The following is a 24,566-nucleotide window of genomic DNA, read 5'->3' as shown; positions in this document are numbered from 1 at the left end:
CTCGCAGGGCACACTGCCAAGTTAAAAGGCTTTGGAGATGAAGGTGTCAGTGAGGATGACTCAGTGTCACAGTGAGGGCTATATGTGACTTGTATGGCACCCCCAGCTCCTGCCCTCACCAGCCATTGTCCAGGATCCATAACTGCAGGCATGTTCATATTGCAAATAAGATATTAATTCATAGGCATAAATGACAAAAATCTGTCGATTCTGAAGCACCACGTGAAAATTTGCTATCATTATTGTATGGTACTGCTGTTCTCATCATCGTTCAGTTGGTGGTGTGTCCAGGGAACTCACCATAGCCCAGATCACTGCAGCAGTGGCAGGAGTATCAAATGGGAACTGAGAACATAGCCTAACTTGAATTTTCTGTTCTTAGTAGATCCCAGCACCTGAATGTTTTGAGTTTCACTTATGGATATTTGTAGTAAAACCCGATGTGTACATAACTCATTAGCCAGGTGTTTTCATCATTTTCCAGCTTGTCTGGTGCTGAAATCAGTCTCTATGTTCAGCCTTGGGTGACCAGCAGCCCTCCTAACTCTTCAGAGCTTAGTTAGAGAGGTACTTAGAAACCCTTAAGCCGACATAATAACAGCACCTAGGCTTCCTCTCTCAAGTTCCAGGACAAGTGAGAGGCCAGGAAGCCAGCCACCCTTGTCCAGAAGAGAAAGGGCCCACAGTCTGTGTTCAGGTTTCTTGGGCATCCTCATGGCCTTGCTGAATGGGACTACCTGGAAGAGATCCAAACCCTATTCTCCCACTGAGGCCCACCTGCTCCACAGAAGCCATTCCTGACATGTCAGCCCCCTTCGGTCCTCTCCTACCTCTACAGTCCCATAGTCTTAAATGCCTGTGCCACCCTCAGACACTGAAGCCCCTGTCTTGCATTGTTAGCTATACACTTTCTGTATGTCCTTGTTCTTTCTTTCCTAGTCCCAGACTTTAGTGACCTCTCCTGGTGACAATCACATGTTGACTTGTGACATCTCTGATGACCTGGTTGATCAGCTTCATCTTGTTTCAGAGAGGGCTTAAAGGGGCTTCTTCATTCTTGTGAGTGAGCATTATGTCCTTAGTGAACTTCTGTATTGGCTTTGAGTGCTGCCTCTCTATCCAGAGTATATGTCCTTTGAGAACTGGGTCTTATAATCTTGGCCTCCAACAAGAATGTCTGCCTGATGTACCTTGGGGACTCAGTGACAATGTAGAAGTATTGCTCAATATCAAGCAAAGGACTCATGTCCCAAACCAGATCAGCTCTGATGCCAGTCATTTGCTTTTCTTTTACTGCAGTTACCATGATTTGTATCAAATATTCATCAATTTGTTAAGGTCTTCCCCCCACACTAGGAGCCCTTCTTGGTTCTCCCCTGTGTCTCTAGCACCCAGTACAATGCCTAGAACTCAGTAGAGCTTGGTAAAGACTAGGTCAGTAGCTGTGTATCCAAGCAGACAGGTGTCCGTACACATAGCACCTTAGTGATGACCCAACAATTAATGCTGGAAAGAATAGGTTTTTATTTACAATATTCCAACCTTGGGAGTGGAGGACTCTGAGCACTTATCTACAAGACCCAGCACTTCTCTTGTTCCCCAAAAGGCTATAAAGCCAAAAGCCCCAAAGTTCCCATCTTCTTATCTTAAGCCGGCTGTGCAAATAGTCTCACAGCAGCTCTCTCCTTCAGGACCTGGGGTACGTTGTCATCAGCCTCCACATAATAGTCCAGGCAAGCATGTGCCGTGGTGCACTGGATCATGGTGAAATTCAGGAAAGACTAAGTCCTGAGAGTCCAGATAGAATCCAGGTTTGCTCAGCAGCAGGTCAGTATCTTGCAGGGTAGGATCCTTGGTGCCTTTGGAGTCTTCCATGGTTTTTGATAGCTATCAAAATCGGCATGCCTGCTTTTGTTACAGAAACAACCCATTTGGGAGCCAAGATCCTGTTACAGAAAGATCCTGTTACAAGCCCTTTCCCGCGGGGTCTTTTTTCATTGTGGTTTGTCTTTGCCCACCCCCATGTTAGGACTGTGGCTCTCAGTGCCAGAGTTTGGTAAAAAGGAAAGGAACTATTTATTCAAAAGTTATAAGGTTTAGAGTAAGGGTGGAATGTCACTGTTAAATCTCAAAGTCCCTTTAAAATACCCACAAACACACACAGTTCTGCCTTCCCCCTTTTGCCCAGGAAGGCCAGTCTTAGAACATGCCAATCAGAAGTACTGTCCTCCAGGAGAAAAACAGTATCAGAAGTCCACAGCTCACTTCTCCTGGTTCTTCCCAGTAATCCAAGCTCGGCTGTGCAGGTCTCCCGCAGTCCCCAGCACCATCAGCTGTGTCATCACCATCTCCAGTTCTTAGCTGAAAACCACGTGGCACCTCCTCATGGCCCATCAGCAAGAGTTTCTTCACCTCTTTTCTTCCCGCATGGTCTCGCATTGTACCCCGTTCCTCGTGGCCACCCCGCCTTTTAGTTTAAATCCCTTTTAGTTGAACCTCCACTGTAACCCCATTTCCAGCTCCTCCCACAATGGGCTACACTTGCTAGCCCTCCTATATTTTCTGCCTTTCTTGGATGCCTTAGTTAGTCCGGGCAAGTGTAGCCCCCTGGCATGGAGCAAACCATCTCCAAGCTCTAGCATAGGCGCTGTAACCAGGGTGCTGCCTCCCAGTTACATGATGGATTAAAGTCATGCATACCTTCTTGGTTCCATGCAGGCTAGGAGGCTAGTTTGCTGTTACTGATATGCAAAATAACTCTGCTGCTTTTCCCAGCCCCTAAGCTAGGCTTGTGGGTGGCCCTGGGGCCTCTCAGCCTACACCCTGCTACACTTTCTTACTAGCCCATGGCAGACGAGCTCCTACAGCTTGAATGGCTCCTATCTCACTACTGGCAGCATGGCTCTTCTACACCCCTCCATCATGCTTCTCTCCTGTGGCTGCCCACCCTTTGGTTAAATCCTGACCCAGGGCCTCCTACGTGACCTCATCTCCAACTCCTCCCACTATGAGCTACATTTGTCAGTTCTCCTGTACTGTTTACATGTATTCAGTTGCCATCCCTAGTCAGAGCAAGAGTGACTCAGTGATCCAGGAGGATGCCCCTGACAACATCACTAGTCAGGATATATCCTGGAAGTCACACCCACCTTGCCCCAAGGTGGTGGCACAGCTATTGTCTTGCCTTTGCTATGAAAAGTATCTTAAGCCTTATCATCCACTCTCCCCATCCCCCCAAACCATGGGCTGTGGAGGTTTTGGGGGACCCCTGTCTACACCTCCTTTCAGCTGTACATATGAACAAATCAGCTAGTCCCTGTAAAAGAGGGTGAAGGTGGAGAGAGGAGGGAGTTAGAATCTGGGCACTGGAGGCTTCCTGAAGAGAGGCTGGCTACAGAAGGGCATGTGGAATAATGGCAAACACATTCACTGAGAAGGCGAGGACTTGAGGGTGAGGCCTTTTCCTGCACTGAGGTTTATTTTCTATGTAACCTTAAGATAATCTCATGAGGGTTGAAAGAGAAGTTTTTGTGGAATTGCTTTGTAAACCACAAAGTGGCATAGTAAGAGGTTATTCATCATCCTAAGATCTGGTCCCTGCCTACCTGTCCAAATATATTTCTTATTAATTTGATTTATCTAGGCCAGTGTTCTCACTTTTTAAAAATGTGTTTTTTCCTTATTGCAAAAGTAATAGAGTGTAATAACAAAACTATTAGAAAATTCAGAAGAAAATACAAATAAATCATCTCATAAGATTACCACATAGAAATAACACAATCAACATCTTATGTATAACCCAAATATATATTTTTCTAAATACGTAAGACCTAAGTTTCCCAGGCGTCAGAAGCTGGGGGCAGTCAGGGCAACATTGCTCTCCATTCTCCATGGCATTCTCTGTGGTGTTCTCCAGGGGGATGGCTTTGCTGGAGGCTACTGTCTGGGGAGACACTAGCAGGGGTGCCAAACTCATTCTTACCAGGGGCCACATCAGCCTCGTAGTGGCCTTCAAAGGGCTGAATGTAGTTTTAGGGCTGTATAAATGTAACTGCTCTTTAAGGGTTAAGTGAGAGCTCGATGCTGCCACCTGGTCGAAACAAGCCGGATTTGACCTGCAGGCCCTGTGTTTGCCACCTGTGCACTAGAGGGTGGAGCTTCTGCACTCTGGTTGCTTCCAGCAACAATGCCAGTGAGGGGTACTGAGAACCGACTTCGTCCAGTGCTTTTCCCTCTCTGAACTACATTCTGGGTTGATGTATGTACTGTTTGTCTTTCTCCACTGAGACATAAGCTTCATCAAGTCCAAAGCTTGCTGAATTTGCATTATTGTTGCCTCTTTGGCTCCTAGAACAGTTCCTGCACATTGCAAATATTCACTGAATGAATGAACACCAGAGTATTGTATCACCTTATACAGAATACCAAGCATTTACTTCAGATGAGTTTGTGCGTGTGACCTGCACAGAGACCAAATTCACTGGTAATATTTTGGGATACATCTGGTTTGCCAAATCTAGCTATTGTTAGAATATGGCCTCAGCAGGGGTCCAATGGAGAATCCCAACCTCCTTTGTGATCACTACTGCTGCTTCCAGTAATTTTCAGGCATGCCCTGAGACCACATTACTTAGCATGTGGCCAAAGCATTCTGCAAAGTTTGTCTCTAGGTTAACAGTGTTAATTAACACCACCAAACTGTCCCGTCCTCTCCTATCTCAAAGCCTGTTCCAGCACCTTTCAGGTTGGTCTCTGTAAGGGGCCTTAGGCTTTTCTTGGAAGCACTACTGCTCTTCTGAGGCAGGGCATCAATTCTGGCCCTCCATCTGCATCTTTAAGGTTGAGCTTCTATGGTGCAAACAGCTTTTGTGGATTGGGTACAAAGGACTGAAAGACCGCTGCTGAGAGCTGGGATGCTGAGAGGGAGTGTCCAGTTAGCCCTGAGGCTCCCTACTGCTCATGTACAGGAGAAGTGCCCCACCTGGGCTAGACCCAGGCTCCAGACTCAGTTTGCTAAGCAGACTTCCCACTGAAATGCCTCCACCCCTCCTCATCTCCAAAACCTGGGAAAGGATGGGACTAGGCTGGTTTTCTTCTGGATCATGGCAGCCCTACCGGGAAGGACACTTTTCCCCAATTTCCACAAACCCCTTCCTCTGTGGCACCCAGGGGGAAACAAGGTGTTTTCGTCTCTGTGTGTTTCCTAGGCAGTATACAAACACAAGTCTCAAAAGTGCTCTCCAGACTTGAAGAGCCACCCATGCTCTGAGCATCCAGGTCCTGCCCCTGGAGTGAGAGATCAAAAGGAAGACAGAGTGCCTCCCACAGCCCCTGGTCCTCAGGCCCAAGGTCTGCCATGGGTGCCTTTGCTGCTGTTTTCAATATTCATGAGGATCATCAGCGAGCACTTAGATTTCAGAAACTGAGTTCATCAGACTTGCCATTATTCTCCCAAGTCTACTTGACGACATAGTTGGTTTTTGTTTTTCTTCCCCCAGCTTTATTGAAATATAATTGGCTTATAACATTGTATAGGTTTAAGGTATACATAATGATTTGGTATGTGTATATTGCAAAATGATCACCACAATAAGTCTGGGTACCATCCATCACCACACATAGTTACAATATTTTTTCTTCTCATAAGAACCTTTAGGCTTTGCTCCCTTAGCAACTTCCAAACCTACAACACAATGTCCTTACATTTTACCCCCTTGTCTTACTCATGTTGTAACTGGAAGTCTGTTCTCTCTGACCACCTTCACCCATTTCTCTCCCTTTCCCCACACCCAACCCCTGGCAGCCACCAGTCTGTATTTGGTCCCTATGAGTTCGGTTTGTTTTTTTGTTTTCTTTTGTGTTTAATTCCACATGTGATGTCATGTAGTATTTGTCTTTCTCTCTCTGACTTATTTAATTTAGTGCAATACCCTCAAGAACCCTATCCATGTTGTCACAAATGGCAGAATTTCCTTCTTTCTCATGGCCAAATAATGCTCCATTATATATATGCCACCTCTTCTTTATCCATCCATCATTGATGGACACTCAGGCTGTTCCATGTCTTGGCTATTGTGAATAGTGCTGCAATGAATACAGAGGACAGATATCCCTTTTGGATAATGGTTGCATTTCCTTAGGATATATACAGGGGTGGGCAAAAATAGGCTTACAGTTGTTTGTATGGAAAGAGATGCAGATTATGATTATTATAATAGCATTATTAAGTCTGTGTTTTGTGTAGTGTGAACCTACTTTTGCCTGCCCCTTACATCCAGAAATGAAATTGCTGGATCACATGTTTGTTTGCTTTATTTTTAATGTTTTGAGGAACCTCCATACTGTTTCCCATAGTGCCCATATCAATTTACACTTCTACCAGCAGTGCACAAGTGTTCCCCTTTTTCCACATCCTTGCTAGCACTGGTTACCTCATGTCTTTTTGATGACAGCCACTCTGACAGGTGTGAGGTGATAGCTTATTGTGGTTTTGATTGCATTTCCCTAATTATTAGTGATGTCATGCACCTTTTCATGTACCTGTTGGCCATCTGTATAGCTTCTTTGGAGAAATGTCTGTTCAGGTTCTTTGCCCATTTTTAATTGGATTTGGGGTGTTTTTTGCTATGGAGTTGTATGATTTCTTTATATATTTCAATATATTAATCCTTTATCAGATACGTGGTGTGCAACTATTTTCTCCCATTCTGAAGGTTGCCTTTTCGTTTTGTTGATCATTTCTTTTGCTAAGCAGAACCTTTTGAATTTGTTGTAATAACACCCATTTATATTTTTGCTTTTTTTACTTGTGCTTTAGATGTTATATCCCCCAAACCATTGCCAAGACCCATATCAAAAAAGCCTTTTCCTTATATTTTTTTCTAGGAGTTTAGAGTTTCAGATCTTACACTTAAACTTTAACCCATTTTGAGTTATTTTTTGTAAAGGGTATAGATAGGGTTCTAGTTTCATTATTTTTGCATGTGGTTATTCAGTTTTTCCAGCACCATTTATTGTAGAGACTGTCTTTTACCCAATGAGTATTCTTGGCTCCCCCATCAAACATTAGTCGACCATATGCCATGGGTTTATTTCTAGGCTCTTAATTCTGTTGATTGATTTATGTGTCTTCTTTATGTCAGTATAAAACTGTTTTGATTTTTATAGCTATGTAGTATAGTTTGAAATTAGGAAATGTGATGCTTCTAGCTTTGTTCTTTCTCAGAATTGCTTTGGCTATTTAGGGCCCTTTGTGTTTTTAAATGAACTTAGGATTTTAAAAAATATTTCTGTAAAACCTTCAATTGGATTGAATCTACAAGTGGCTTTGGGTAATATAGACATTTAAGCAATATTATTTTTTCCAATCTATGATCACAGGATATCTTTCCATTTATTTGTGTTTTTTTCAATTTCTTTCATTAGTGTCTTACAGTTTTTAGTATACAGATATTTGACCTCCTAAGTTAAATTTTATTATTTTTGATGCTATTGTAATTGGGATTGTTTTCTTTACTTTTTCAGATAATTCATTGTTACTGTATAGAAATGCTACAGATTTTTATATGTTGATTTTTGTATCCTGCAACTTTACTGAATTTAACAGTTTTTGGTGGAATCTTTAGCATTTTCTGTATAAAAAATCATGTTGTCAGCAAGCAGACAATTTTATTTCTTTCTTTATGATTCAAATTCCTGTATTTTTTTTTTCTTGCTTGATTGCTCTGGCTAAGACTTCTAGTACTATCTTGAATAGAAGTTGTAATAGTAGACATCCTTGTCTTGTTCCTGATCTTAGAAGAAAAGCTTCCAGGTTTTCACCCCTGAGTATGATATTAACTGTAGGTTTGTCATATATGGTCCTTATGATGTTGAGGTATATTCCTTCTGTACCCAATTTGTTGAGTGTTTTATCATGAATGGATGTTGCATTCTGTCAAATGCTCTTTCAGCATCTATGATTTTTATATTTATTTGATTAATGTGATGTATCACATTTATTGATTTGTGTAGGTAGGACCATTTTTGCATCCCAGGGATGAATCCCACTTCATCATGGTATATGATCTTCTTAATGTATTGTTGAATTTGGTTTGCTAGTATTTTGTTGAGAATTTTTGCTTCTATATTTTTCAAGGATATGAGGACACAGTTTCTTAAATACTAGGTGACAGAGATCTACACCATTCCATTGGGGAATTTGGTGAAATAAGAAGGTATCACTTAAGTTTGTTTAAGGGAGGATTCTGGAAGAGGCAGCTCTTTTACATGTGTGCAGAAGAGCCTAGGCTCTTTGTTGGTCTCTCTCTCTGATGAGCCACTTGTTCCCTTATAGCTGCTTGTTGATTCACAGGAGCTGATTCCCCATGGGACATGCCCACTCATTCCTGCCCTCTTTTCTCTGCTCTCTGCCCTCTCCCACAGCAATGATGAGGATATGTTTGCATATGCGTGCAACATCACTGTTGAATTTCACATACAGTGTCTCATCTGACCTTCCTCGATGGGACAGGGAGGAAACAGTTATCCCCACTTTTTCAGAGAAATGGACCAACTTCTCCATGTTCACATAGTGGTAAAGTTAACAGCTGAACCTGATTTTTTGATGCCTGGTCCAAACCTTCCTTGGGTACTGTGATCCTGCCAGCCTCTTGAGAGAGGGTCTTGGGACACAACAAAAATGAGGAATGGAGAGGTAACAACTCAAATGAGGGGTTTGATGGGGAACAGTTTGGGAACTGTGTAAGATGCCAATTGGGGTTATTCCTGCAGGCTGGAATCTTTGTTGTTCTTATTCTCCTCTCATTCTCTATGTGCTGCTAAAATACATGCTAAGAATATGCTATGCAAACTCAGAGTGACCCCTATAAGACTGTGACTTGGGAGAAAATGTTTGAATGGCCTCTGCCTCACTTAGTACATTGTACATTTACCAGTTGTTCTAGGTTTTCTTTTCTGCTTTAACTTAAATCAGAAAAGAGAACATAGGCTTACATACTTTTTAAATTTGTTTTTATATGTGTTCATTTATTTAGTTTCACCAATGAAGCAGATATTTTGCTAAGTACAAGAAATGAGATATGATCCCTTCTCTTAAGGCATATGTAACTGTGTGTGTGTGTGTGTGTGTGTGTGTGTGTGTGATGGATGAGTATAGACAAGTAAATCTTTACCAAGAATAATTCCCACAGTAGATGTAGCATAGGAGGCTAGGAGGCCTTGGAAGCCCAGAGGAAGAACATGAAAGTCAGACTGTGCTGAGGTCAGAATGACTTCTCAGAGAATGTGCCTCTTAAATGAAAATCTTCGGTGTTCACAGGACTTAACACAGACAAAGGGAAAGTCATACCAGTCAAGTGAGCAGGGTGTTTGAAGATGCAGAGGCATTAAAGAGCTGAGAGAATAGGAAATAATCTGGAGGGAAGAGAAAGTGCTGGAGCAGGTAAAAGAAGATGAATATACAGAGGTGATGTAGTCCTGTGTGTTTAAGATGATCCTGAAAGGTGGGGGGAAGCATGATCAGGTCTACATTTTAGGTGGGTCCCCTTGGTGGTACTTTCTTGGCTTTAACTGTTTTGTTTGTTTACCTGTTTTTGTTCTTGTTTTGAAAAGCAGTTTGGTAGTATGTGTTAAGAGACTTTAAAATGTTCATATAAAGTACCCTTTGGCTCAATAATATTACCTCTGGGAGTAATAACACTGATCACCTACTGGGTAGTGCTTTTTGTACCAGATATTTTTGATATGCTATTTTTTGTCTTTATAATGACTGTGCAAAGTGGGAATCATTGGTCACACTTTACATATAAATAAATTGAGGTATTAAACAATCAGGCAAGCTTAGGACTGAATTCACACTCTGTCACTAATTAGCTGTTTTCCTAGGTCAAGTTACTTACCCTTTTTGCATTAAATACAACTTGCTTTTTTTGTATTACCCACTCATTTGGATTATCACTGCCAGAGCTGACCTCCATTTTCTTACACATTTAAGTAAATGAGCAAAAGTCAAACAGTGTGGAGAACTGTCGATGGTGGCTTTGCTTTTGGGAGATCACCCTGAGTTGTTTTTCTGCAGTTTGCCTTGTGTGTGCACACATGGCTCTTCTCACATCCTCTACCTCAATTACTTGTATCTTGTTACCCTGTGAGATTGTATAATAAGTTCATTGAGGAAAGGGCTGGTCTTAAACATACCTTTGTCTCTCTCCCAGTATCTGCTGGGGTCAGTGCCTTCTGTGTGCCCAGGAAGAGCCCAGAGATTAGTTTTTTTCAGAAGTAGTTGGAACATCATGATCCAAAAATAAATATTAGGTTTAGAGACTTGGCAGGTAAGGTTTGGAACTGAGGGGACCTGGGAGAATGTATTTAATAGAAAACTTGCAAAATGTTCTCATTAGTGCTAAGTCAAGAGAGTTGTCTTAGGTTGGTTTCCCCAGAAGCAAGTCCTGAGAGGGGGACCTGTGTGCAAGTGATTTATTCAGGGAATGTTCCCAGGAGGACCCAGTAAAGAGGCAGGAAGCAGGACAGAAAAGGAAGAAGCCAGAGTGCAATGTGAGGCAGGATTCAGCCTTAGCCTGGACTCACAAATGTGTTCTAAAGTATAACTCACAAGTCAGAGTTTGTCCCTGCTGGAGATGAGGGCACTGGGCTTCCACACTTCCGCACCAGTCAATCACTGGCTAAGGGCTGTTGGAAGGTGACTGGGAAAACTTCAGGCACTTCTTGCTCTGTTCAGATGGACAGAGTGGCTCCAGCAGCACGAGGGCCAGCCTTCTGAAGGTCAACAGGTGTAGGGAGTTAGAAGCCAAGGCATGTAGAAACTGTGGGTGGGGTGTGAGGAGGTGTGAAAATATCTGAGGGGGTGTGGGTGGAGTGTCTATAGGGTTGCCTTGACAACTGCACCCCTAACAGTGTCCAGTGGTACCTCCCGGATGTGTGAATCCCCACTTCCTCCTCTGCAAAGGGCAGATAGGTTACTTGCTCATATTGCAGAGTGATAGTGAAAACAAAACAAAATGAGAGAGGTGCCACAGGCTCGTGCTAATAGCAATAAGACATTGTATAAAGCCAGGCGCTATTATTTCATCTTTCCCTCCAGGCCCAGAGGCTCCTGTTTTGTCTTCATCCTCTCCAGGGCACTCGTCTTCCAGGCTTCAACGCTGATGGCCTTTGAAAACAGCTTGTTCGTGCTGGAAAGAAAGTAGGCACTTTTTAAATGTTGATAAATTTGCAGCAGTTTCTTTAATATATACCAGCCACCTTGAACTACATCTAATTAACTACCAGACACCATGCTGTGGCTGTGTTTGGCTTTGATGTGTTCATCAGCATATTGGAGAACTAATCATAACAGGACTTAGCTCTTATAAAATGCCTTTTATCTTCAAAGTGGTTTACAACTACTAATTATTAGAGGAATTATGGTGAACAGCCACCTCACAGAGACCTGCAACCATTATGAAAGGCCTTTGATGTATCTTATAATAGAGCAAGAATAGTGTGAAGGGGGTTGTTTAAGAATAGTTGTCCAGACCTGGAAGAGCTATTTTATAGAGGTAGGAGACAGCTGTTCTCTTTTTCCCTTAAAACTAGAACAAGGAAATTGGACCTAATTTGAAGAAAAAGGAGGCAAGATATAGTGGTTGCATAAGCAACAGCAGGCCACAGAGTGGCAAGGTTCCCTCTCAGAAGCGCCCCTTTATATGGTCTGGTGGGGCACATGGCCTTCCTGGTGGCCTGCAGTGGGAGACATTAAACCCCCAAGTCCCATCCAGCTGGGGCGGTTAATGGTAGATTGATGGCTTCTTGATCATATCCCCTCATGCAGTATTTTTTTTGTTTTGTTGCTTTTTTATTTATTAGTTTCTTTTGTTAGAATTTTATCTGGGGTATAGAATTTGACTTCTACAGTGATAAGAGTAGTAACGAGAGCTAACACTCATAAGGTGCTACCTTGCCCATCATTTTATAGGTCAGGAAAGTGAGGCTCAGAGAGCTAGAGAAACCTCTTAGGGCCCCATGGCCGGTGCCGCAGGTGGCCTGGCCTTGAAGTTTGTGTTCTTATTCAGCACAGTGAGAGGCCTACCAGAGAAGGAGTGGGATCTGCCCAAAACTCCCCTGTGCCGTGTCAAAGAAGCTCACAGAAATCTCATCCAGACTAGGACAAGTCTCATTTCCAGGCTAGTATGGCTCCTGTGCTGAATCTTGAGCAGTGGGGTAGTGAAAGGAGCCCTTTGAAGAAGCAGTTCGGGCTGTCTGTCCTCACTGAGAAGCTCTTATATCTGCCTCACTGCCCAAGTCCCACCAGAGAGTCTATCCAGAGCCATGGGGAGAGGGAGGGGCCATCCACCTATGAAATATGGAGGTTGATTAAAGCACTTTTTCCCCACCTACTAAGATGGATTTAAAATAGGCCCTGCCCTGTAAGTCCAGGGTGGAAACACAGTCTAAAGTGGCATCAGCTGCCATGGCCTGTGCAGACAGTGCTGGGGATCCAGAAATGACCCTCTTGGGACACCTAGGCAGAAACACGAGCCTCACAATTTCTTAGTGGAGTGGACATTGGCCACGTGGGAATATTGACATCCCAGAAACAGTCAGATGCTACAAATTAGGGCTTTCCCTCACCCTGGCCCAGAGACTGGTCAGTAAATGCTGCAGTGTCTTTTTTTTTTCTAACACCATTTCTGACACCAAATGTGTGTCCTATGACTCAACGTAGACCCCACAGGGGAGGGCTCAGTCTCACAAGACTGTCCTCACTCAGTGCCAGTCCCAGGTTGTCACCCATGTGCTAATAGACCAGCTATACATTCTGGGCCTCCCACAACCTCCTTCTCAGGTTCAATAATTAGCTGGAACCACTCCCGGAACTCAGGAAAGCACTTTACTTACTGTTACCAGCTCATTGTTATAAAGAATAACAGCCAGAGGGAAGAGATGTGTGGGCAAGGTATGGGGAGCCGGTGCAAAGCCTCCAGGCCCTCTCAAGGCACGCCACCCTCCCAGGTCCTCGAGGTATTTACCAAATGGAAGCTCCAGAACTCCATCGGCTAGGGCTTTTTATGGAGGTTTCATTACATAGGTGTGATTGATTAAATAACTGGTGATTGAACTCAAACTCCAGTGCCTTCCTGTAGGTGGAAGGGTGGCGGGGGATGGGGGCCTGAAAATTCCACCCCTCAATCACATCCTTGGTTTCTCTGGCAATGAGGAACTATCCAGAAACTATCTAGGGTCTTCCTAGAGTCATCTGATTAGCTATACTCAGGTATGGATGGAAGGGACTCATTATAAATAACAAAAGACACTCCTTTCACTCCAGAAATTTCAAGAGAAATTTCAAGAGTTCCTGTGCCAGGAACCAGAAACAGAGACCGAGTATGTATTTTTCACCATACCACAAATATTTACCACTCTGAACCTTCACTCTCAATGGTCTTAATAAGAAACCAACACAAATTTATTGAACACCTGTTATGTACACAGTACCAGGTTGGGAATTGGTGGGACATTTGTTCATTCAAATAAGCAAATATCAACTTCATTCTCATTAAGATTTATTGATGGCACTTCTGCATTTGTGGAAGAAATAAGGAATATCACATACGCTTGAAAATCTAGTCCACCAGAACAAGTAGTATGTTCTAATGTCTGAAGCACGACAGAGCACTCAGAGAAACAGAAGCCAAAGCAATTTAGCCTGGGTGGTCCAGGAAGACTTTTCAGAGGAGGTGGACTTAAAATGGGGCTCTGAAGGTATATGCAATGCTGAGAGTTGGAGCAGACCTAAAGTTCTTATGGGAGGGAGACGGAACTGAAAAACATCCCTTTGTTGAGTCCCAGAAGACAGATGTAGCCCTCTTATGCACCAGGTCTTTTCTCTTAACTTTCAGTGGCTGTAAGTTTGATTCCCGGCTCTGCCTGCTCATGACCCCACGCATGTCACTGGACCTTGTGGAGACTGAAGTTCTCATTAATAAAAGAGGAAAAAGGCAGCCAGTCTGGCACCTTCACAGGATCACTATGGAAATGAGATAATAGAAGTGGAAGTTCTTTTTAAATAGCAAAGTGTAATTAGTGTCATTATTGGTTTCTAGTGTGTCTTTCATTATTTCATCACCTCCCAAAAAGTCATCTTACTAGCAGAATTTTGAACTGAAAAGGATAATACTGAAAATGCCTTAGAAATAATCACAAAAGCTAACGTTTACCAACTCCTACCATGAGCTAGGCATGGTTTCTGAGTATTTCACGTGTTTTAAGTTGCTTAGTCCTCACATGAAGTAGATGTTGTCACTGCATTTTACAGATGGGGAGCCTGAGTCCTGGAGAGGTTAATAACTTGCTCAAGGTCATACAGAAACTGGTGGAGGTGGGATTTGAAACTAAGGAAATTTGGCACTTACCACCCTGCTGTGTTGCCTTCATGAGGCCCAAGCTGGGTGAGATTCCTCTTTTCCATGGGGAAAAAGAGAGAGATGGAGTTTTCCCTCTGCTCTGGTCCCCAGCCTTCCCCACCTCACTCTATAGCTTCTCCCTAGTGAAAAGTAGGGTTGGGGCACCATATGGGTGGCCCAGAGCTTCTCCTAACCCCATCTCCCCGAAGCAGATTTTGTCAGGACTCTACCCACATCTCCGGACCTAACCATTTCCCTGTCATCTGGCAACCACCAGCTGCCAATGTCTGTCTCTCTGCCCAGGGGTTTTTCTGCACCCACACTGCACATGTGGCAAACTGGAGTATAGGGAATTCAGGCCCCTCAGGAGCAGCCCTCACCCAGTGACTGACTGATGGGCATTGATATATAAATACCCCAGTTTTTCTGCCCCTGGGGTTGGATCATTGATACACATGGTATACACCAAATTGCAGAGCTCCCTGGGATTAAGCCCCAGAAAGGCACAGCCACTTTCCAACAGTTGGTTGCAGCAGGCACCCATATTGGCTCCCTTCCCTGTTTCACTTCCCACTCTCCAAACAACCTGTTATTGGTATAAGTAGAGTTCTTTCAGTGTCAAGAGGAAAAGAATTTCCAGAGACCCACATGGGAGGATGGGGTTTTGTGGTAAACTTTATTGATGATGTAAAATTAAGGGGGTTCTCCTCCTGATTTCCCAATGTCCCATCTCCATCTCTCTCACCATGGAAAAGGTCCAATTTTGTCTTCAGTAGGGCCAGAATAAAGGCCATTGCTCAGAGTTTCTGCTTCACATTAAAGTTTTGTCCTTTCAGAGCCAACCCAGTCTGCTGCAGGCTCTGGTAGCTGCTAGACCCACCTGGTCACGTGCTTCTGGGTGAAAGAGAATGCATAAATGCATGGCTGGGTGCATTATCAGGTGGGAGTGGGTGGAGAGAGGGAAAAGAGAGAGAGAGAGGCAGAGAGAGACAGAGAGAGAGAGAACGAGCACTTGGTCCTTTTGGAGCCCACAGGTGGCTGATAAGTGGTCTCCGTCCCCATCCAGGTAGATAAACTTGCTCTCAGCTGCTCCAGTGGTGGAGTCCTTGTGGCTTCCACAATGCAGCTGCTATGGCCACATGGCTATGGAGAGAGAATGTGCAAGTGCACAGGGCAAGTGCAGGTTCCTGAACAAGAGAACTTCTTTGCTCCTTGTGACTATATTGGCTTGGGTTTGGGATGGACCTTTTTCAAAATAAGCAATCAACTTCCCAAACTTTCATGGGCTCTTGATAGGTTTATACCCCTTAGTTAGACTGACAGGTCTCTATGATCCAGCACCTCCCACTGGGCACCCCCCTACCAATAATCCAGTAATGGAGTGAGTGGAGAAGGGAGGAGAATTAATCCCCTTTGTGGAGCAATGCTGTAATCCCCTAGGGTGTAAAGTTGTAGCTTCCTGGTGAAGCAAACAGGTTTATGCTCTCCAGTTTATTAAGCTCAGTATCTAATACACTTTGCTCCCCTTTGTTTTATTAATATGTAGCTAAATATTAATGGTAACAAAACCACTAACAGCTTTGTCTCAAGGTCTTCTGTGGCATTACCTGTTAAGGGTTGAATTGTGTCACCCATAAAAACATATGGTGAAGTTCTAAGCCCTAGTACCTGAGAATGTGAACTTATTGTAAGTGTAATAGTCACGTTAAGATGAGATCATTAGGATGGACCTATACTCCAATATGACAGGTGTTCTTATTAGAAGAGGAAGACTAGGTAAATAGAGACACAGGAGGAGAGAACACTGTGTGAGGATAGAGGCAGAGATTAGAGGAGTGATATGGCTGCAAGCTAAAGAACACCAAGGACTGCTGGCCACCCCTTAGAGTCAAGAAGAGGCAAGGAGACATTCCACCCAGTGCCTCATTGGGACTATCACCGTGCTGACACCTTGATTTTGGACTTCTGGCCCCAGAGCAGTGAGAGAATAAGTTTCTGTTGTTTAAAGCCAGCAGTCCTAGGAAGTTTATACACCTTCCATCTGGGGTCTTGATTCTTCCTTAACTCGCTCCTTCCCAGGGGGCCCACCATGCACCATTCCCTGTGCATATTTCACACCCGTTCTTACTGGAGCTGCCTTTGAAACCTTTCACTCAGCAACTCTCCTGCGTCCTCTGCATTTTGACAAGACCACCTGTCTCTGCCTTTGTGTGGCACTGCCAACTCAGAGTTAATGGTAGAGACTTGGGCTTCTGCTGCATATGGAGCATTCCTCCATGGAGCTGGGTAGTTAAGGAGATTTGAATGGAAGATGCTTTGGGGTATTTGATTTCCTAGCTGTCAGCTGCAGGAGAGATTCAAGGTGGATTAGTAGCTTCTTTCAAGTTTGCAAGGGGTGTGGTGTGGAAGGAGCTACCAGCTGTTCCCCATCTCCTCTGAACCCAGAGGGGGAAATTAGCTTAGAACCTTTAGGAGGGGTTTAGATTTGATCTGTGAACTTTCTGATTGCAACAGTTACTAAGCTGTCAGAATTACTTTGGAAGTCTGGGCAATGTTCCTGGAAATGGTTGAGGGCTTGATAATTTCCATCTGTATTTAAAGTCTTTTGTATAATCACTCTGGAGGGAGAAGAGTGGTCTGCATGCTCTGAGGAAGACAGGCAGATAAAAAAAATAGTGTCTGTCCCCTTTGTGATGGTCATGGCCTTTTCCCTTTGCCTGGGACCATACCCCACCATTTCTCTTTTGTAGGTATGCTGTCTGTTGGATCTAAAAACTCTTTGAGATGGAAACCTGTCTCCAGCCAAAAGTGATAATAGCAGAGCCCGTCACAGGGCTTCCATTTTATTTTGAAATGAAAGTAGAGCACTTCCGTTGTTTAGTCTTCCGTTCCCTTTGGAAAACCCACAGATGCTGTGCAAAGGCCAAACCAAGGAGTAAGAGAAAGGGGGGCTGAACGCACAGTATGGGAATGGGCTTCAGGAGAGCCTCTGCCTGCTCCCTTTTTTTTTTCCAGAGGACCTGAGGGTTTTTACCAGGAAATTACTTAATTTTCAGCCATTTCTGGCTTGCTAGAGTTGAATGTAAAAGGAGGTATCAAGCTCCTGAGATGAAATGCAACAGGCAGTGTTACATTTGCAAGTCCTGGACTTATTTTATTGTTTTAAAATAGGTTTATTGAGCTATTGACATACATAACCTGCACTTATTTAACATATACAATTTGGTAAATTTTGCTATATGTTTGTACATATGTGTGTTTATGTATGTGTATGTACATATCTCCATGAAACTATTACCACAGTTAAGATTGTAAACATACCCACACCCCCCAAAGTTTCCTCCCATTCATTTGCAATCCCTCCTTTTCACCCTCTCCTCCCTTCTCTCTTTTCTGTCACTATAGTTTGTCTTCATTTTTTATAATTTCATGTAAATGAAATCAAATAGTATGTCCTCTTTTTTGTCTGGCTTCTTTCATGCACATGATTATTTTGTTGCTTGGATCAATAAATTGTGCCTTCCCATTACTGGGAGTAGCATTCCATTGTATGCATACACCACCATTCTGCTGGTGAGCATTTCTGTTGTTTTGGCTACTATAGCTAAAGCTTCTGTAAATAGTCATGTACAAATCTTTGTGTGGATATATTCTTTGATCTCTTGGGTAAATATTTAGAAGTGGGGTGGATGGATCATGAGGTAGAAGTTTGTTTGGCTTTTTAAACAAACTGACAAATGCTTTCCAAAGGGATCGTACCATTCTACTTTCCCACCAGCAATGCAGGAGAGTGCCATCCAGTCATGCCACATCCTTACCAAGAGTCGTTATGGTCAGTCTTTTTTATTTTAGCTATTCCAATTAAGTGTGTGCTGCTCTTTCATTGTGATTTAAATTGTATGTCCCTTATGACTAATGATGTGGGACATTTTCCTGTAGTTATTTGATATCCATATATCTTATTTGATCATGTGCCTGTTCAAATGTTCTGCCTATTTTAAAAATTAAGTTATTTTCTTATGTTTTGAAAGTTCTTTATATACTCTAGATCAAAATACTCTATCAGATATATGCTTTGCAAATATTTTTTCCAGTCTGTGGCTTAAATGCTATCTTTCAAACAATAGAAATTTTAAATTTTGATAAAGCCAAAATTATTAGGGTCACAAAGATATTCTCTTTTTGAAGGTTTATATATTTAGATTTTACATTTAGGTCTGTGATCCATTTTGAGTCAATTTTATATATGGCTTAATGCATGGATTGAAATTCTTTTTGCAAATAGATATCCAATTACTCTAGTACCATTTGCTGAAAAGATTATCCTTTCTCTGCTGTATTGACTTTGCCTCTTTGTCAAAAATCAATTATATATACAAATCTATTTTTGATTCTGTATTCTAAATTCTATTTCATGCATCTATTTTCCTGTTTTTTCTGCTGATCCCACGCTGTCTTTTTTTAAGTCATTTTTTAAAATTTTATTTTTATTTTATTTTATTTTATTTTATTTTAATCATTGTTCAAGTAGTTTTCTCCCCTTTACTCCCATTCCAGCCCACCCACCCAAACCTCCCCACTTCCCTCCCATTACCACCCTCCCCCTAGTTTTTGTCCATGTGTCCTTTAAATTTGTTCCTGTAAACCCTTCCCATTCTCCCCTGAAATTCCCTCTTCTCTCCCCTCTGGTCACTGTCAGCCTATCCTCTATTTCAGTGTCTTTGGTTATATTTTGCTTGTTTCTTTGTTTTGTTGTTTAGGTTCCTGTTAAAGGTGAGATCATATGGTATTTGTCTTTCACTGCCTGGCTTGTTTCACTTAGCATAATGCTTCCCAGCTCCATCCATTCTGTTGCAAAGGGTAGGAGCTCCTTCTTTCTTTCTGCTGCATAGAATTCCATTGTGTAAATGTACCATAGTTTTTTGATCCATTCATTTACTGATGGGCATCTATGTTGCTTCTACCACCTAGCCATTGTAAATTGTGCTGCTATGAACATCGGGGTGCAAAGGTTCTTTTGTATTGGTGTTTTAGTGTTCTTAGGATATAGTCCCAGCAGTGGAATTGCAGGGTCAAAAGGCAGATCCATTTTTAGTTTTCTGAGGAAGTTCCATAGCGCTTTCCATAGTGGTTGTACCAGTCTGCAGTCCCACCAACAGTGCACTAGGGTCCCCTTTTTCTCCACAACCTCTCCAATACTTGTTGTTTGTTGCTTTGTTTATCATGGCCATTCTGACTGGTGTAAAGTGGTATCTCATTGTGGTTTTAATCTGCATCTCTCTGATAGCTAGCAATATTGAACATTGTTTTATGTGTCTTTGGATCTTCTGTATGTCCTCCTTGGAGAAGTGTCTGTTCAAGTCCTTTGCCCATTTTTTAATTGGGTTGCTCGTCTTCTTAGAGTGGAGTCGTGTAAGTTCTTTATATATTTTGGAGATTAAACCTTTGTCTGATGTATCATTGGCAAATATGTTTTCCCATACAGTTGGTTCTCTTTTTATTTTGATACTGTTTTCTTTAGCTGTGCAAAAGCTTTTTATTTTTATGAGATCCCATTTATTTATTCTTTCCTTTATGTCCCTTGCTCTAGGAGACATGTCAGTAAAAAAGCTTCTGTGTGAAATATCTGAGATTTTCCTACCTACGTTCTCTTCTAAGACTTTAATGGTGTCACAGTTTATATTTAAGTCTTTTATCCACCTTGAATTTATTTTTGTATATGGTGTAAGTTGGTGCTCAAGTTTCATTTTTTTGCACGTGGCTGTCCAGTTCTCCCAACACCATTTGTTGAAGAGGCTATTTTTATTCCATTTTATGTTGCTGCTTCCTTTGTCAAATATTAATTGACTGTAGAGACTTGCGTGTATTTCTGGGCTCTCTGTTCTGTTCCATTGGTCCATGTGCCTGTTTTTATGCCAGTACCAGGCTGTTTTGATTACAGTGGCCTTGTAGTATAGTTTAGTGTCGGGTATTGTGATCCCTCCTACTTTACTCTTCTTTCTCAAAATTGCAGCAGCTATTCAGGGTCGTTTATGGTTCCATATAAATTTTTGAAGTGTTTGTTCTATGTCTGTGAAATAAGCCATTGGTTCCTTAATAGGTATTGCATTGAATGTGTAAATTGCTTTTGGTAGTATGGACATTTTGATGATATTAATTCTTCCAATCCATGAACACGGTATATGTTTCCATTTGTTTGTGTCTTCCTTGATTTCTTTCCTCAGTGTTATGTAGTTTTCTGAATACAAGTCTTTTACCTCTTTGGTTAGGTTTATTCCTAGGTATTTTATTTTTCTTTTTGCTATTTCAAATGGGATTTTTTTCTTGCTTTCTGCTTCTGCTGTTTCATTGTTGGTGTACAGAAATGCCTTTGATTTCTGGATATTGACTCTGTATCCTGCTGTTTTGCCAAATTCATTTATTAGGTCAAGCAGTTTTTTGGTGGAGTCTATAGGATTTTCTATGTACCTTATCATGTCATCTGCAAACAGTGACAGTTTTGTTTCCTCCTTTCCGATTTGGATGCCTTTTATTTCTTTTTTCTTGTCTGATCACTGTGGCTAAAACTTCCAGTACTATATTGAATAGCAGTGGTGAAAGTGGACATCTTTGTCTTGTTCCTGTTCTTAGTGGAAAAGATTTTAATTTTTGCCCATTGAGTATGATGTTGGCTGTAGGTCTCTCATATATGGCCTTTATTATGTTGAGGAATGCTCCCTCTATTCCCACTTTACTGAGTGTTTTTATCATAAATGGGTGCTGTACCTTATCAAATGCTTTTTCTGCATCTATTGATATGATCATGTGGTTTCTGTCTTTGCTTTTGTTTATGTGATGTATTACATTTACTGATTTGCGAATATTGTACCATCCTTGCATCCCTGGAATGAATCCCACTTGGTCATGGTGTATGATCTTTTTAAGGTACTGTTGGATGCGGTTTGCCAGTATTTTGTTGAGGATTTTAGTGTCAATGTTCATCAGCGATATTGGCCTGAAGTTTTCTTTCTTTGTTGTGTCTTTATCTGGTGTTGGAATTAGGATGATGTTGGCCTCATAAAGAGTTTGGGAGTCTTCCATCTTTTTGGATCTTTTGGAATAGTCTGTGAAGGATAGGGGTTAGCTCTTCCTTAAATGCCTTGTAGAATTCTCCTGTGAAACCATCTAGTCAAGGGATTTTGTGTGTTGGGAGTTTTTTGATTACTGCTTCAATTTCTTTTGCTGTTATTGGTTTGTTCAGGCTCTCTGCTTCTTTTCCATTGAATTTTGGAAGATTATATTTTTCTAGAAATTTGTCCATTTCATCTAGGTTTTCAAATTTCTTGGCATACAGTTCTTCATAGTAATTTCTTACAATCCTGTGTATTTCTGGGGTGTCTGTTGTAATCTCTCCTCTTTCATTTCTGATTGTGTTTATTTGGGTTTTCTTTCTTTTTTTCTTGATGAGTCTGCTTAAAGGCTTGTCAATTTTGCTTATCTTTTCAGAGAACCAGCTCTTCGATTCATTGATCCTTAGAATTGTGCTTTTAGTCTCTATGTCATTTAATTCTGCTCTGATCTTGGTTATTTCCTTCCTTCTGCTTGCTCTGGGCTACCTTTGTTGTTGTTCCTTGAGTTCTTGTAGACATAGGGTTAGGCTGTTTGTTTGAAATGTTTCTGACTTTTTTAGGTGGGCCTGTATCTCTATGAACTTCCCTCTCAGGACTGCCTTGGCTGTGTCCCATAAGTTTTGGGTTGTTGTGAGTTTGTTTTCATTTGTTTCCAAAAACCTTTTGATTTCTTCCCTAATATCATTCTTGACCCATTCATTGTTTAATCGCATGCTATTTAATCTCCATGATTTTGAGTGTTTTGTTTTGTTTTTCCCTTGGGGTTGGTTTCTAGCTTCAGTCCCTTGTGATCTGAGAAAATGCTTGGTATGATTTCAATTTTTTTAAAATTGTTGAGGCTTGTTTTGTGTCCTATCATGTGGTTAATCTTTGAAAATGTTCCATGTACATTTGAAAAGAATGTGTATTTAGCTTCTTTGGGATGGAGGGTTCTGTATATATCAGTAAAGTTCATTTCATCTAGGGTATTGTTCAATGCCGCAATATCTTTGTTGATGTTTTGTTTGGAAGATCTGTCCATTTTTGATAGTGGGGTGTTAAAATCTCCCACAATAATTGTGTTGCTGTCAATATCTTTCTTGAAGTCCTCTAAGATTTTCTTTATGTATTTGGGTGCTCCTATGTTGGGTGCATATATATTTACAATATTTATTTCTTCTTGGTGGATTCTTCCCTTGAGTATTATGAAATGACCTTCTGGGTCTCTCTTTATGGTCCTTTTTTGGAAGTCTATTTTGTCTGATATGAATATTGCTACTCCGGCTTTTTTTTCCTGTCCATTTGCTTGGAAAATTTGTTTCCAGCCCTTCACTTTCAGCCTGTGCAGGTCTTTTATCCTGAGGTTGGTCTCTTGTAGGCAGCATATGTGTGGGTCATGTTTTCTTATTCAATCAGCTATTCTAAGTCTTTTGATTGGAACATTTAACCCATTTACGTTTAAGGTTATTACTGATAGGTACTTATTCATTGTCTTTTATGTACGTGTGTTCCTCTCTCTCTCTTTTCCTTTCTTTCCTTAAAGCAGTCCCTTTAGCATCTCTTGCAGAGCTGGTTTAGTGGAGGTGTATTCTTTTAGACTTCTTTTGTCTGAGAAGCTTCTTATTTGGCCTTCTATCTTGATTGAGAGCCTTGCTGGGTAAAGTAGCCTTGGTTGCAGACCTCTGGTTCTCATTACTTGGAATATTTCTTGCTATTCTCTTCTGGCTTGGAGTGTTTCCATTGAGAAGTCAGCTGTTAGCCTTATTGGGGCTCCCTTGTATGTTACTTCCTGTTTCTCCCTTGCTGCCTTTAAGATTCTCTCTGTCTTGAAATTTTGCCATTTTAATTATGATGTGTGTTGAGGTGGGCCTCTTTGGGTTCCTCTTGATTGGGACACTCTGTGTTTCCTGGATTTGTGTGACTTTTTCTCTCATCAAATTAGGGAAGTTTTCCATCATTACTTTTTCAAATAGGTTTTCTATCCCTTGCTCTTCTTCTTCTCTTTCTGGTATCCCTATTATACAGATATTATTACGTTTCATATTGTCTTGCATTTCTCTTAATCCCTCTTCATTTTTTCTGAGCCTCTTTTCCTTTTCTTGTTCTTTCTGAGTGTTTTCTTCTGCTTTGTCCTCTAGCTCACTGATCCGATCTTCTGCTTCATCGATCCTGCTTTTCATTCTTTCTACTGTGTTCTTCAATTCAGAAATTGTATTCTTCATTTCCTCTTGGCCCTTGTTGAGAGTTTCTATTTCCTTTTTCATGCTGATGTAGTTTTCAGTGAGTTCATTGTAGCTTCCCTGTAGTTTCTGGTAGCTCATTGTGAGCTCATTGAGCTTGCTAATGATCATTGCTTTGAACTCGATATCTGATAGCTGAATTGCTTCTATTTCATTTAGCATTCTTTCTGAGGCTTCCTCCTTTCCTTTCATTTGGGGATTGTTTCTTTGTCTTCTCATTGTTTGTGAGACTCTCCTTGTTAGCCTCAGCTTCTTAAATTAATCTGTTCTGGCTCCCTGGGTTTGTGGTGTGAACTTCTTTAGTAGAATAGCAGTGAGTTTCAGTGGTGCAGTTTCCTTGATCTCCCAAGATCACTGGTCTTGGGCTGTCATTTAAGTTGGCTGTGTGTTTGCCTTTGGGTTTTGATTGTTGTTGAGTCTTTCTTTGGTGGTTCCTTCCCACCAGCTGGTTAAATGAGGGTCACTCTGTCCACCACCTCCTGTATTTTGTTGTGCTCGTGAGGGCAGGTTGTGTTGAAGCTGGTTCTTCCGTGTGTATAAGGTTTAAAGAATTCTCTCTTGCTCTTGTTCAGTTGTTTGTATTGGGTACTGTCTCTACTGTTTAGTTGTATTTCCAGATAGGTCCTGGATTGAGGTTTGTGTGGTTACCACTCCCTCCTTCACCTTCTTCTGTTGTTATCTGTTAGTGGTTCCTTTGTTGTTGGGTTTCCTCTTCCAGTGGGTATCCTGGTGTTCACCGCCTCCACCTATTCTTTTTTGTTATCAGTTGGAGGGGGAAGGCAAAATGGTTTAAGACAGCAACAGAGAATTCTATGATATTTACAGTAGTAGCAAGT

General features: G+C 41.8%; 1 protein-coding gene across 8 annotated transcripts in view; it reads left to right on the top strand.

The window, feature by feature from the left end:
• CRACR2A (calcium release activated channel regulator 2A) overlaps positions 1–24,566 on the top strand; it is a 139,277-nt gene that overhangs the window by 34,889 nt on the left and 79,822 nt on the right. Inside the window, exon 1 of one of the 8 annotated variants that reach the window (XM_036018542.1) lies at positions 17,971–18,234. The exons of the other annotated variants lie outside the window; for them this stretch is intronic. The gene's annotated coding sequence lies outside the window, so the exon portion shown is untranslated. Of the gene's footprint in view, positions 1–17,970; positions 18,235–24,566 lie in introns of those variants that run through there. 8 annotated transcript variants of the gene reach the window in all.

Source organism: Phyllostomus discolor, chromosome 2 (genome assembly GCF_004126475.2).
Source record: "Phyllostomus discolor isolate MPI-MPIP mPhyDis1 chromosome 2, mPhyDis1.pri.v3, whole genome shotgun sequence".
NCBI lineage: Eukaryota > Metazoa > Chordata > Mammalia > Chiroptera > Phyllostomidae > Phyllostomus > Phyllostomus discolor.
This window is presented reverse-complemented; position numbering and strand designations above follow the sequence as displayed.